The sequence below is a fragment of the Coregonus clupeaformis genome, chromosome 26 (genome assembly GCF_020615455.1).
Source record: "Coregonus clupeaformis isolate EN_2021a chromosome 26, ASM2061545v1, whole genome shotgun sequence".
Taxonomy (NCBI): Eukaryota; Metazoa; Chordata; class Actinopteri; order Salmoniformes; family Salmonidae; genus Coregonus; species Coregonus clupeaformis.
The window spans coordinates 33,543,598-33,557,345 of record NC_059217.1 but is presented as its reverse complement, the minus strand read 5'-3'; the positions used below and the strand labels follow the sequence as shown (position 1 = coordinate 33,557,345).

Genomic DNA, 13,748 nt, shown 5'->3' with positions numbered 1-13,748 from the left:
CCTGGAGTGGCCTAGCCAGTCTCCAGATCTCAACCCCATAGCAAATCTTTGTAGGGAGTTGAAAGTCTGTGTTGCCCAGCGACAGCCCCAAAACATCACTGCTCTAGAGGAGATCTGCATGGAGGAATGGGCCAAAATACCAGCAACAGTGTGTGAAAACCTTGTGAAGACTTACAGAAAACATTTGACCTGTGTCATTGCCAACAAAGGGTATATAACAAAGTATTGAGAAACTTTTGTTATTGACCAAATACTTATTTTCCACCATAATTTGCAAATAAATTCATTAAAAATCCTACAATGTGATTTTCTGGAGAAAAAAAATCTCAATTTGTCTGTCATAGTTGACGTGTACCTATGATGAAAATTACAGGCCTCTCTCATCTTTTTAAGTGGGAGAACTTGCACAATTGGTGGCTGACTAAATACTTTTTTCCCCCACTGTAGGTATCTCCCCTGATGTGGGCATGTTTTTAGTATAGACTCTTTTTGTCATACAGTATTCCATCAGTGGCGGTCGGTGCCGTTTAAGATGAGGGAGGATTATTATTTTTTTTATGAGCATGGCCTTATTTCTATTACAGCATATTGGATGACTGTCATTCATATTCCATTCACCCAGCTCAATGGAACATCGATAGGTTTAGGCTACTACATGATACTCTAATTTTCTCTGTACCCATCATGAGGTTGCTACAACCTAGTCTATGAATGAACGTTTACAGGTCGAGAGAATTTTGAGTAATCAAGGTGACAGACAATGACACATTCAATACCGCCTTGCACACTCTTGCCTGCATCTAGCTGATCTAGGGTGTAATCATTAGTCCAACAGTTGCAAATGTGAGTTTCTATTGGACAAATTCAGGTATGTTTTTCCCCGTTTTGTTCTGTTTGCTTCCGTTTAAGAAACATTTTTGAATACACCCCTGATCACACGCAAACACAGTTCACTTTCATAGCAGTCACATAAAAACAGAATGATCACTTCTCGCAACTATCTATGCGCTCTCCTCCTCTCACCTTTTCCCTTCACTGGTGGACTTCAGTGCACAACACATCAGCTGTCTGTGACCAGGCGAAAAAAACTTTCCAAGCCAAACCTTCATATCATGACTGCTAACCGCTACACACAGCCTATATCGTTGTCATGTCATAGTCAACATAGCTACTAGAACTAACGCATTAGTAAACCCGCTACAATCATGCAGTACAGTGTACAGTCAGAAAGCAGTTTAGCAGTTACACCAGAGGGCACCAGTGGCAATAAATTAATAAAACCAAAAGCTTACCTTAACTTGGAAGAGTTCCAGTGTTGGATAGCCATAGCCAGCTAGCTAATATAGCATCCCTCTCTGTTTGAGCCGGGTGTTTGAGTGGGCTAAACTAGCTAGCTGCATTCATTGGCTAACGTAAAGTTGTTAAAAATCATACCAAATATAGCTCTCTCTCTCTCTCTCCCTCTCTTTTTCTTCTCCTTAATTTTGGAAGAAATTCATTTATTCAAAACTGTCCAACTATTGTCTCTCTTTGAGTCAACTACTCACCACATTTTATGCACTGCAGTGCTAGCTGAACTGGCTGTGGTAAATACTAGCTAGCTAGTTCATTCACTTCAGACAGAACTTCAGTTGAGAGGGGATGAAACATTAGCTAATGTTACATGTCAGTTATACTACTAGCTCAGCACTGGGAATAAAACATATATATATATATATATATATATATATATATATATATTAAGTCTAACAGCAGTTACCTTGCCAGCTACATCAGTCAAATAAAGAGTAGCCCGTTTCTGCTGTGCTTGCTTTTACAACTCGGAGAAAAAGTGCAACACACACAGACAGCAGCTGCCTCTGTTCATCGCTCCCGTGCTGGTCCTATTGAATACCACAGTATGAGTCATAATACCCATTAAAAACCTAGCGGTCAAACACGGAAACGATTCCAATCGTTTTCCCACCATTCATTTTTCCATAGGGGATTTTAGAACAACTTCATATAAGGTCTGTGTTTCATGTAGGCTTACCCTGGCTTGACGTTTTGATAACCAAGTAAATCTCTCTCGGACAAGGTAACTTTTATCAATATATTTGCCTGTAATTACCCCCCCCCCAAATGAAATGCTAATTAGCCGCTAATGTGGCTATCATACAGAACAACACATCCTTTTGCAAACTTCACTTAATGCAGTGTTGCAGGGTGGGGAAAAACCTCAATTTGTCCACGGAAACTCTCAGCAGCAAGTAAGGAACCTAGCAAGTAAAGTCAAAGAGAATAACTAGTAGATATTATTGCCTTTTTGTAGTTTCTTGTTTAAATAATTGATATTGTGTATTTCTTGTGTGTATTGTTGTTTAGCATCTTTCAAATTACCTACCTTTTAGCACTTTTTAATTACTAGAATTGTTTTAATTACCCTGGCCTTTGTAGCTAACTAGCTAACCTTAGGTCTCTCCGTTGAGCAGAAGCAAGGATTGTTCTGTGCTATGTACCGGATTGTAACCACTACTCCGATAAGCACACGTGCATTTGATCGTTTTCCAACCACTGTAAGCGAGAGGCGTCGCTGGAGCCGTGTCATAAGGTAAGCCCTGTTTGCTAGCTGCTAACAAGCTATTTTGGTTAGGTCAAAGATCTGTGGTTAGCTAGGTGCTTATGAAAATTAGCTAGATAACCACCGAATGTAGTTACCTGTACAACGCACGTTACCTTCCTTACAAGTAAAAAGAAAACCAGCATAGGCTAGCATCATGACTGTTGTGACCTTTTTATTGACAAGTCTTTAGTGAGCTAGCCAACTAGTTAATTTCAGCTCACGGTTTGTAGTCATACTTTTTCACTTGGTGACATGCTAGCTAGCATTAGCCCAACATTAACTCACCGTTCGTGTAGTCAGACTTGATAGCTAACGTTAGGCCGGCACCATGGCAAGGATAGTTGGTTAACTAGCATGTCATCACTTAGAAAAGTCTGACTATACGAACGGTGAGCTAATGTTAACTAGCTAGCCAGCTAAATATCACCTGGTTGGCTAGCTAGTTAGGCACCTTGATTGGCTAGTTAGCTACATTAGCTAAAGTTAGCTAGTTGGCCAGCTAGTTCACAAAGGACTTGTGGACTCAATGTTTTCCCCATAAAAAACGCAGAAACGGTTTTGTTCCACGAGTGCATCTGTTGTACATGATTAATCAAATGACCTGTGAAGTCAGTTAGACATGTCAGCAGGGATGGAAATTAAGCTAGCTTGAGGCTAGTACTATTCAGACTGGGCTAGTAGACAATGTGCCAAACTATCCTGACACAGCAGTGAAATGGCTAGTAGAAAATGTGCCAAACTAGCCTGACACAGCAGTGAAATGTTGCCTTTACAAACATTGCATGCCACAGATTTAGGGCCTGAGTGGTCTGCTGGCCAGTGCCCCGAATCTTTGTTCCATCCCTGCATGTCTGGCCCTTTCAGACGATCCCTCTACCACTGTTGGTCCTCCTCAGTGACCTCAGGCTGAGTGTTTTAACTTTCCTCTTGAGAATTAGAATCATAAGTACAGTCATATAGCTCATCAAAATACTTCACCTCTTTGGCACCCTAGACTGTTCGTATCCGCTAGTTGAGCATTGGAGGTAATTCCTCCATTCCACATTTTAGGATTTTAGATGTGCAGATAGACCAATGCCCAGTCTATTTTACAGTTACTATAGTCAAGTCTGTGGTTTATGGTATTTAAATATAGATGTTACGATTTTCGTAATCAACTAGGTAGCTAGTACAAAACCCAGTGACAACACTTGGGTGTGCAGCTGCCATTTTCCGTTGGGAAAGAGAAATGATCCAGACTCATCCACCATGGCAGAAGAGGAATATCCAGACACATCCACCATGGCAGACAATGAAGTTCCAGGCCCTTCGGCCGCTGAAGAATGTAGGAAGCTGCTGTCTGCCCAGTTGCAGAATGTTCTCACTGAGGTGCATCTTGAGGAAACATTAGCAGTTGAAGATTCTACAGGAGAATCATCTGTATACCCGCAACAGGTATTCAGCATCACAGCTGTCCGATAAAGTACTTAGAATGGAAACAGGACTTCCAGACAAAGACATGTTCAACATTGTTGTTGAATACTTGGAACCTTACAAGGACTGTTGTCTACTTTTCCAAGTGGAGGGTCGAGGTGCTGTCATTTGAGGATCAAGTGTTTATAGTGCTTATGAAGTTGCATTACAGCTACACCAACTTGCACCTGGCTCAACTAATCTGTTGTAGTGCAAGCACTACAATGTTACCGTCACTTTCATTCAAGACTGTTCCAAGTCGGGAGAAGAACCAAACGTCTGTTCAGGGGTTCAGCAGAAACTGCAGGATGGTCATTAACTGTACTGACATAGAAGTTGCTACTCCAAGTCAGATGGATCTACAGAAGCAAACCTTCTCTGTGTACCGTTCCATGCATTCCTTCAAGGTACTCCTGGGAGTTGCACCTAATGCGGTGTTAACATACTGCAGTTATCTGTATCCAGGATCTGTGTCGGACCAAGCCATTGTCTTGATGCCTGCAGGAGTCATTGTGAACATTCCTCCATTCCTAAACCATGGAAGGTTCACAGAGAGTGAGATACATCTCCCAAAAGACAAAGCGAGAAACAGGATCCATGTTGAAAGGGCAAATGCTCTACTAAAAATGTCAAAATCCTGAGATTCATCCCACCTTATCTGCGTTGTTATAGTAATGTGTTGGTGCAGACTTGCTGTGCACTTGTAAACCACCAAGACCCACTCATCAGAGAAGTAGCTGTTGATTGGGAAACAAGAACAAACAATGAGGCATGAGGATTATGTGTTGAGGGACCACTTGCCACATTGTCCAAGGTGTGTTTGTGTTATGATAAACAATGCATTTTCTGTCCAGATAAAGAGGGTGATACAACATTGAAAAATACTTACCACTGACCAAATGTTTCTTTGTTTTCCAGTCCAACAGGAGTGCATCCATCAGGCCATCTGGTGCATGGACATCCTGTGCCAGTGGGATCCGAGCACAATCGTCCAGTTGCGGAGACTACAGCACATCGAGCCTGTGGACGGACAGGTCAGTAACTCATCAAATATATGATAACATTTGTGTAAAACAGAATTTCTAGATGCATCGAAAATGTTGACTTTATATCCCCTTTCTGCCATGGTTTAGACATGCGGAACATCAGGATCACCACACGAGAAGCAGTGCATGATCAACGCCACCCTCAGGAAGGAGATCTGCTGGAAGTGTCTCTCTCGATCTCTCATTAAGCAGTCCAGATGATTTCCGTAGGGTGTGTCCTATCCAACTCTACTTACTTCTTCTTTGGTGTTCAATGGAAACATTGAAGTTCCAGGCACTAGGGATGATGCCGGGATAGCAGGTAGCCCTTTGCTTTGATGTTGTCAGTTAATTTGAAATATTGTCAGTTAAATGTAAATATTGTCAGTTAATCATTCCACTTAAACTGTCTGGCTAATTAGCTGACAAACTAACATATTGTGCAGAGATTAACTACCTTACTTTAGTTGGGTGCTTTGAGCAAAACTTGAATGTAATATAACCTATTCTAGGAGCCTATTGCTTGTGTATGATCTTAATTCATTGTTCACTTGTTTCTACAACAATGTCAGGTACAAGCAGGGATGACTGGGGGTAAGAAATTATTTGAACATCAAAGATGTAAATTCCCACTGTGGCCATGATAAAGTTAAATACATTACTTTAGTTGGCTGCTATGAAATACACTGCTCAAAAAAATTAAGGGAACACTTAAACAACACAATGTAACTCCAAGTCAATCACACTTCTGTGAAATCAAACTGTCCACTTAGGAAGCAACACTTATTTACAATACATTTCACATGCTGTTGTGCAAATGGAATAGACAACAGGTGGAAATTATAGGCAATTAGCAAGACACCCCCAATAAAGGACTGGTTTTGCAGGTGGTGACCACAGACCACTTCTCAGTTCCAATGCTTCCTGGCTGATGTTTTGGTCACTTTTGAATGCTGGCGGTGCCTTCACTCTAGTGGTAGCATGAGACGGAGTCTACAACCCACACAAGTGTCTCAGGTAGTGCAGCTCATCCAGGATGGCACATCAATGCGAGCTGTGGCAAGAAGGTTTGCTGTGTCTGTCAGCGTAGTGTCCAGAGCATGGAGGCGCTACCAGGAGACAGGCCAGTACATCAGGAGACGTGGAGGAAGCCGTAGGAGGGCAACAACCCAGCAGCAGGACTGCTACCTCCGCCTTTGTGCAAGGAGGAGCAGGAGGAGCACTGCCAGAGCCCTGCAAAATGACCTCCAGCAGGCCACAAATATGCATGTGTCTGCTCAAACGGTCAGAAACAGACTCCATGAGGGTGGTATGAGGGCCCGACGTCCACAGGTGGGGGTTGTGCTTACAGCCCAACACCGTTCAGGACGTTTGGCATTTGCCAGAGAACACCAAGATTGGCAAATTCGCCACTGGCGCCCTGTGCTCTTCACAGATGAAAGCATGTTCACACTGAGCATATGTGACAGTCTAGAGATGCCGTGGAGAACGTTCTGCTGCCTGCAACATCCTCCAGCATGACCGGTTTGGCGGTGGGTCAGTCATGGTGTGGGGTGGCATTTCTTTGGGGGGCCGCACAGCCCTCCATGTGCTCGCCAGAGGTAGCCTGACTGCCATTAGGTACCGAGATGAGATCCTCAGACCCCTTGTGAGACCATATGCTGGTGCGGTTGGCCCTGGGTTCCTCCTAATGCAAGACAATGCTAGACCTCATGTGGCTGGAGTGTGTCAGCAGTTCCTGCAAGAGGAAGGCATTGATGCTATGGACTGGCTCGCTAGTTCCCCAGACCTGAATCCAATTGAGCACATCTGGGACATCATGTCTCGCTCCATCCACCAACGCCACGTTGCACCACAGACTGTCCAGGAGTTGGCAGATGCTTTAGTCCAGGTCTGGGAGGAGATCCCTCAGGAGACCATTGATAATTTATGTGTGATTTTGTTGTCAGCACATTCAACTATGTAAAGAAAAAAGTATTTAATAAGATTATTTAATTCGTTCAGATCTAGGATGTGTTATTTTAGTGTTCCCTTTTATTTTTTTGAGCAGTGTATAACCTATTCTGGGAGCCTAGTGTGTGTGTATGAACTATGTGGAATATCGTTGGACCATTGGCTTCCATGAAAACAGTTATTGACAGGAGGCGCAATAACAACGCTGAATTGCCCTCTCCCACTCTAGGTAAGATATAAACTGATTTGTGTGCAAAAACTATGTACAAGATATTTACAGATGTTCACTGTTGCAGCGCCAACTTTGGGAGCATGTGGTCCTTGAAAAACTCCTCTAGTCCAGCAATATGAGTCTGCCAGAGGTCGTCACGCTGGATGGGAATGGTGATGGAGGCTTTGGTGGTCCACACAACGAAGAAGTGTCCCTTCCAGTGATGTGGAGCTGCCCTTGGACCTGGTGCCAGTAATGATGATCTTCATGGAGGCGGTAAGACTCTCTCTCCTCCTGGATATAGAAATTTTTTGACTTCACTGCCTTTTCAATGGTATGGTCCCTTACACCATAGGGACACTTGACCTCCACCACTGCTGTGGTGCCCACCAGACCATCCGGTGAGGCACCCAGGATTCCAGACCCCGTGACCCAAAGCCCTCTCCTGCACATCCATCCCTGTAGCCATTTTGAATGCCCTCCTCTTCATTATCTGTGCCCCACTTTACAGACAACACCCCATCCAACGACTGTGATCTGAGGACCCTTTTTAGCAGCAACAGAGTAACGCGCTTGGCCCTAACCACTGCTCCAACATTGCTGGCCGTCAACCTCCCTCTCCTCATGGTGTGCCAGTTTGGGTTGGTGCACTGTCTAACTGTTGCCTGCCGTATAGCCTCCTGCTGCTCCAACGACAGCGCCATGCCAGCCAGGATGCCTGCATTCCCCAGGTGCCCTTTATTTTAACACTGTCAGACAGAAAAGCAGTTGTTCTGGCTCAGGTTCAAGGAGACATGCCATTCCACTGAACCTGCTCCGAAGATGGTTCCTTAACCACTGAAGATCCTTCTCTGTGGGCTCTAAGGACAGAGGCTTGTAGTCTTCGGCTGGGTACAGGTCCTCCACTGACTACACCTGGTTGGGCACGGCTGGCTTCCTCCACTCGCATTATACATCAGTACAGCCAATATTGTGAACCACAAAAATAGCGAACAGCTGCATGGCTACACTTATGAGCTCCACGGGGGCATTCAAATGTGGTAGAAAAAATCCCCTGGTCACCTATAGAGACCTGCCAAGAGGAAGGATGTTAAGAGCCACATGCCTTTCAATGCATGACTATGAGCACCTTGAAATGCATTTGTTGTAAGAAATGTGCTATATATGTAAAGTTTGATTTGATTGATGACATTACAGCTGTAGAATATTTAATAAACTGTAATTTTCACATGAAGACAAGTGCAGTTTTTAATTGATAACTTGGAATTGTATCACTTGACATATCATTCATACAGTGGGAAGGATCCTATAAATCAAGACTGTGTGAATGCATGTACCACACCGAATAAATAAATATTGTGCCTTTGAAGATTTGTCTCTGGTCATGCAACTACAATACAGGCTGGATGTCTAAACAAAGTCAATAATTCTGAATGTCAATAGATTTGTAGATTCATTCTCATCAATGACAACATTCTAGAATTGAGTTATCACTCATCTAAGTGTGGTATCCGGGATAATCTGGTTAATTATTATATAATTGATTAAGTGGCCCCTTCCTTGTAGAATGTTGACAGCTGTATAGAACACATTGTATGGCTAAGATGCTCAAACTTAACTTCTACAGGATCAGTGTCCTGAAATAGGGACAGTTGCTGCTCAATATGCAATATGTGACTAGAATTGCGTTGTAAACAACAGCTAACTTTCCGGGACATAGACATGTCTTATATCGTCAGAAATCTTAAATGATTGTTAATCTAACTGCAGTGTCCAATTTACAGTAGCTATTACAGTGAGAAATAAATACCATGCTATTGTTTGAGGATAGTGCACAACAACAAAACACTTTTATCAAGGCAACTGGTTTGATACATTCACCTCTGACGGTAAATAATGTACTTACATTCAGTAATCTTGCTCTGTTTTGTTATCCTTAGGGTCCCAGAGATAAAATGTAGCATAGTTTTGTTTGATAAAATCAATTTTAATATCCTAACATGATCCATGTTTTATACAGCGTTTTGCAGGAATTCCGACTCTTTCAACTTGCAACAAAACGTTGTTTAACCTGGTCAAGTTCAGTTTCTGTGCAATCGTCAGACACTCTAGAAGGCAACCAAACATGTTTCATCATTTTACATTACATATTGTCTACACAACACGTCAATTAACCCATGAAGGTCAGCAATCATTACGCACCAATGAGATGAGCGATGTTCACTTGATTGACAGTGTCTTGTTCCAATGACCACCTATGAAACATAGCTAGATAGATAGATAGCCAATGAGCTGGGCTTTCCAACAGTATGTGAACCCCCTTTGTACGACAAACAGCCATCATGCTAGAGCTGTGAGCAACAGTGTTCATTCCCAGGTGAAAGCACACAGGACGGACGATAGTTTACGTTACGCAGCGGTTCATTCTCTTCTACACACTTTACTCAAAACTGAAAAAGTAAAACATGGCTACTAAGAGTGGAAAGGCTAAATTGAAGTCCAAGTATCCAAATTTGCATGAGATTATTGCAGAAATTGACCTGGAGAGTGACACAGAAGGAATAGATGAGGACTCTGTGAGTGAGCACAGTTTTGATACCAGCGCAGAATAAATGTTTTTGGAAGGAAACGATCCACTGTTAGATCAGTAAGTAAAATACGTTTTTGCTTCTCATGCTAATGCAGTTGTTTGAATGGTTGCATATTCCTTTGAGATATTTTTCTTTGATTTATATTTATATATATATATATATATATATATATATATATATATATATATATATAATATATACACACATACATACATACATACATACACACATACATACATACATACATACATACATACATACATACATACATACATACATACATACATACATACATAAATTATATACAGTACCGGTCAAAAGTTTGGACACACCTACTCATTCAAGGGTTTTTCTTAATTTTTACTATTTTCTACATAGAAGAATAATAGTGAATACATCAAAACTATGAAATAACACATATGGAATCATGTAGTAACCAAAAAAGTGTTAAACATATCAAAATTGTTCGTATAGCCTTGACAGCTTTGCACACTCTTGGCATTCTCTCAACCAGCTTCACCTGGAATGCTTTTCCAACAGTCTTGAAGGAGTTCCCAAATATGCTGAGCACTTGTTGGCTGCTTTTCCTTCACTCTGACGTCCGACTCATCCCAAACCATCTCAATTGGGTTGAGGTCGGGGGATTGTGGAGGCCAGGTCATCTGATGCACCACTCCATCACTCTCCTTCTTGGTAAAATAGCCCTTACACAGCCTGGAGGTGTGTTGGGTCATTGTCCTGTTGAAAAACAAATGATAGTCCCACTAAGCCCAAACCAGATGGGATGGTGTATCGCTGCAGAATGCTGTGGTAGCAATGCTGGTTAAGTGTACAATTCTAAATAAATCAAAGACAGTGTCACCAGCAAAGCACCCCCACACCATAACACCTCCTCCTCCATGCTTTACGGTGTGAACTACACATGCGGAGATCATGTGTTCACCCACACCACGTCTCACAAAGACAAGGCTGTTGGAACCAGAAATCTCCAATTTGGACTCCAGACCAAATGATACATTTCCACCGGTCTGATGTCCATTGCTTGTGTTTCTTGGCCTAAGCAGGTCTCTTCTTATTATTGGTGTCCTTTTAGTAGTGGTTTCTTTGCAGCAATTCGACCATGAAGGCCTGATTCACACAGTCCCCTCTGAACAGTTGATGTGTCTGTGACAGTTGATGTGTCTGTGAAGCATTTATTTGGGCTGCGATTTCTGAGGCTGGTAACTCTAATGAACTTATGCTCTGCAGCAGAGGTAACTCTGGGTCTTCCATTCCTGTGGCGGTCCTCATGAGAGCCAGTTTCATCATAGCGCTTGATGGTTTTTGCGACTGCACTTGAAGAAACTTTCAAAGTTCTTGACATTTTCCGTATTGACTGACATTCATGTCTTAAAGTAATGATGGACTGTCATTTCTCTTTGCTTATTTGAGCTGTTCTTGCCATAATATGGACCCCCCCCTCACCTTGTCACAACACAACTGATTGGCTCAAACGCATTAAGAAGGAAATAAATTCCACAAATTAACTTTTAAGAAGGCACACCTGTTAATTGAAATGCATTCCAGGTGACTACCTCATGAAGCTGGTTGAGAGAATGCCAAGAGTGTGCAAACCTGTCATCAAGGCAAAGGGTGGCTATACGAAGAATCTCAAATATAAAATCTATTTTGATTTGTTTATGACTTTCTTTGGTTACTACATGATTCTATATGTGTTATTTCATAGTTTTGATGTCTTCACTATTATTCTACAATGTAAAAAATAGTGAATGAGTAGGTGTGTCCAAAATTTTGACTGGTAGTGTGTGTATATACACTGCTCAAAAAAATAAAGGGAACACTTAAACAACACATCCTAGATCTGAATGAATGAAATAATCTTATTAAATACTTTTTTCTTTACATAGTTGAATGTGCTGACACATAAAAATTATCAATGGAAATCAAATGTATCAACCCATGGAGGTCTGGATTTGGAGTCACCCTCAAAATTAAAGTGTAAAACCACACTACAGGCTGATCCAACTTTGATGTAATGTCCTTAAAACAAGTCAAAATGAGGCTCAGTAGTGTGGGTGGCCTCCATGTGACTGTATGACCTCCCTACAACGCCTGGGCATGCTCCTGATGAGGTGGCGGATGGTCTCCTGAGGGATCTCCTCCCAGACCTGGACTAAAGCATCTGCCAACTCCTGGACAGTCTGTGGTGTAACGTGGCGTTGGTGGATGGAGCGAGACATGATGTCCCAGATGTGCTCAATTGGATTCAGGTCTGGGGCACAGGCGGGCCAGTCCATAGCATCAATGCCTTCCTCTTGCAGGAACTGCTGACACACTCCAGCCACATGAGGTCTAGCATTGTCTTGCATTAGGAGGAACCCAGGGCCAACCGCACCAGCATATGGTCTCACAAGGGGTCTGAGGATCTCATCTCGGTACCTAATGGCAGTCAGGCTACCTCTGGCGAGCACATGGAGGGCTGTGCGGCCCCCCCAAAGAAATGCCACCCCACACCATGACAGACCCACCACCAAACCGGTCATGCTGGAGGATGTTGCAGGCAGCAGAACGTTCTCCACGGCGTCTCCAGACTCTGTCACGTCTGTCACATGTGCTCAGTGTGAACCTGCTTTCATCGGAGGTAGCGGTCCTGCTGCTAGGTTGTTGCCCTCCTACGGCCTCCTCCACGTCTCCTGATGTACTGGCCTGTCTCCAGGTAGCGCCTCCATGCTCTGGACACTACGCTGACAGACACAGCAAACCTTCTTGCCACATGTCGCATTGATGTGCCATCCTGGATGAGCTGCACTACCTGAGCCACTTGTGTGGGTTGTAGACTCCGTCTCATGCTACCACTAGAGTGAAAGCACCGCCAGCATTCAAAAGTGACCAAAACATCAGTCAGGAAGCATAGGAACTGAGAAGTGGTCTGTGGTCACCACCTGCAGAACCACTTCTTTATTGGGGGTGTCTTGCTAATTGCCTATAATTTCCACCTGTTGTCTATTCCATTTGCACAACAGCATGTGAAATGCATTGTCAATCAGTGTTGCTTCCTAAGTGGACAGTTTGATTTCACAGAAGTGTGATTGACTTGGAGTTACATTGTGTTGTTCAAGTGTTCCCTTTATTTTTTTGAGCAGTGTATATATATATAGAGATATATATTAGACCTGAGGCATACAATGTATTAGCATAGCCTATGTGTACGTTATGTTGGCTATGACATGCTGTGTCTGTGGTTTTTGAGTGTCTTATTGCCTGTTGGTCCACATATTTCATTATATTGATTGAGTTCCCCTTACTCTTTATAATATATATGTTTATAGATATGTGTTGTGTATTTGATGTATTGATGCAGGGCAAAAGTATTGATGCAGGGCTCACCCCCTGCTAAATTAAAGGTTAAATAAAATAAGTAATAGTAAACTTGAGTTCTGACTGTATCTTTAAAAATCCTCAATAGTGGTAGAGACTGACTCAGATGACCTTTGGGAGCCAACTCCAAAGAGACCACATTCAAGTCCTCCTTCCCCCACTCATTCAAACATCAGAACTGGTTCATCCAGTCTGACCCCTGCTGCTGTCTCTGGCTCCACACCCACCCCTGCCCGGCCATCTAGAGGTGTGAAGAGGCCAGCCCAGAAGCGGAGGAGGGCCAGTGCACCAGCAGCAACTACCACCGAGGGAGAGGACCGTTGGCATACTGTGCTAGAGGATGATGTGGAGCCACTTCCACCAACATTTCGATCTATAAGGCAGCTAGTACCTCAGCTGGACATGACTGGAAAGTACAGCCCCCTTCATCTTTTCCAGACGTTTTTCTCCTTGTCAGTTCTTGGTTCGCTGGTGTCTAACACCAACAAGTATGGGGCTAAGAAGCAAGCAGGCAAGAAAGAGGAATAGAAGCCCAT

At 43.0% G+C, this 13,748-nt stretch overlaps 1 long non-coding RNA gene across 1 annotated transcript; it reads left to right on the top strand.

Moving 5' to 3' along the window:
• Nucleotides 1-2,128: 2,128 nt before the first annotated feature.
• On the top strand, nt 2,129-8,600 carry LOC121540206. Its single transcript, XR_005995465.1, has 6 exons — nt 2,129-2,590; nt 4,973-5,088; nt 5,188-5,401; nt 5,652-5,673; nt 7,329-7,519; nt 7,599-8,600. It is a non-coding gene; the product is annotated as an uncharacterized LOC121540206 (long non-coding RNA).
• The last annotated feature ends 5,148 nt before the right edge of the window (nt 8,601-13,748 follow it).